Genomic DNA, 2,019 nt, shown 5'->3' on the forward strand with positions numbered 1-2,019 from the left:
TTTAGGCGCGGCTGAACTTGTTTACATGTTTGGCAACATCTCAAATTCCTCTGCCTTTCACTGGCAACTCAGACTGGGCTAATTTTAATCTATGACAAACTAGCTTGTGGTGTAGTAATGCTTCAAAGGGTGAAAAGCTTAACATAATTCTTATTTTCAACTATTTTCCAGGTGCTATAAACCACATAAGTGGTACTTGAATAGGCACCTTATTGAGCAAGTTAAAGTATATAAATATCTGGGAATAGTATTTCAATGTTCTGGAACATGGAAAGCTCAGCAAGATTATGTAATTGAAAAAGCTACAAGTATTAGAATTCTACTGCATTTTTATCGAATGAAGGGGCGTAAATTTATTCCTGCAGCTCTTGAAGTCTTTAAAGCCAAAGCTCTAAAATCATTGGAGTTAGTGCAGTCCAAATTTCTTAGACAAATTTTCGCAGTACCTAATTGTGTTCCCAATGCTGCTTTGCGGCTTGAAATTGGTGTTATTTCTATCCATATACAGGCCTGGATGAGAACACTTACTTACTGTTTGGGGCTGCTAACTGCCATGGGTCTTTTCTCCCGATACTGAGAGACTCCCACAAAAGTAGCTGGATGAAAGCTGCTAATAAGAAGCTAAATTTAATTGGCTTTACAGGTTTTTTTCATAGCTAAAGAAATATTGGAACAGTGTTTATTTAAAAAAGTGTTTTAAAAAGGCGGGATACAAATGCAATAAATAAATAAATAAATAATAAATTTATTTGTTGAATAAACAAATTTATTTGCTGAAGCTCTCTGGACATTGAACGACAAAATAGCTTGTCCATAATGAGGAAATTGAGTCCTTATCTCAAACAGTCCTCATTCAGTTCCTTGGATAATACACCGGTATATTTACAACAGTTTACGCACCCTAAACATAGAACAGTGTTTTCAAGCTCACGTTTTAACATGCTTCCTTCTGCAGTACTTGAAGGCCGCTCTTGAACTCCTTATCAAAATTGGGTGTTTGTGGAGATGGAAATATCAAAACCATTGCCCGTGTGCTGCTATTTTGTTCTTTGTACAGAAATGCTCATGAAGAGTTAATTACCCCCTCCCTTATTGCTGCCTTATCCAGGGCGTCCAACTGATTATTATGTGAACTTTCTTCTTGAGGACTGCGATAGGTTGGTTACAGCAAAAGCTCTGAAATTTTAGCAACTACCATTAAAATGAGGGCTGCAATTGCATCCTGAGTTTTAAATTGTATAATTTTAGTCCTAACTGTATTCAATGTTTTTATTTGCTTGGTGATATATGTTAAGGGGTGGTGGGTTTTTCTGGAACACTGGGCATTTTACTGTCTGTTTTATGTATTATGCTTATTTTACTGCTATAAATTGCAATGGCCATTGGCTTGGTGCAAATAAGATTTGATTTGGTTCTTATTTTCAAGGAAATTTACACTTATTTTCTTGGGTTTTTTTCTCACCATAACCTGAAGGAGTAAAAAATAATCAAAAACACTTAATCATTAACTAGATTCCCTTTTCATCAACAATACACATTTTATAATAAAATTGATGTCAAAATGTGTGTGTGAAAAGCCACGTGAATATGGTTTAGATACACTACAAGCACTATCGACTCCTACCAATTAAAAGTTTATCAGATTCTGTGGTTTCTTTTTCTGTAACTACAAACTGGTAGGCCAAGATGAGGCTTCTTTCTTTCTAACATCAAACAGCTGCAGAGCATAAATTTAGGACCAACTAATCCCTGACCAAACATGGAATTATGAGACATTTCTTTCCTTTTATGGATTCAGTCATGATTCTTCTGTTTAGAATACAATGAATTAATCTCATTTCAGCTCTTTTCCTCCATGTTTCATTTCTTTTTGGAGTACAGAAAGTCTGGATTATTCTCCCTCCCCAAGAAATAAATGCTCTCCTCCCTCCTGTGTATTTCTGTGGTTGTGCTCTATCGACCATCACGTTCTTTGTTGGGGGCGTGTGTGTCTAAGGTCGGTCTCGCTAACAAAAGAGG

The sequence above is a fragment of the Elgaria multicarinata genome, chromosome 5, assembly GCF_023053635.1.
Source record: "Elgaria multicarinata webbii isolate HBS135686 ecotype San Diego chromosome 5, rElgMul1.1.pri, whole genome shotgun sequence".
NCBI lineage: Eukaryota > Metazoa > Chordata > Lepidosauria > Squamata > Anguidae > Elgaria > Elgaria multicarinata.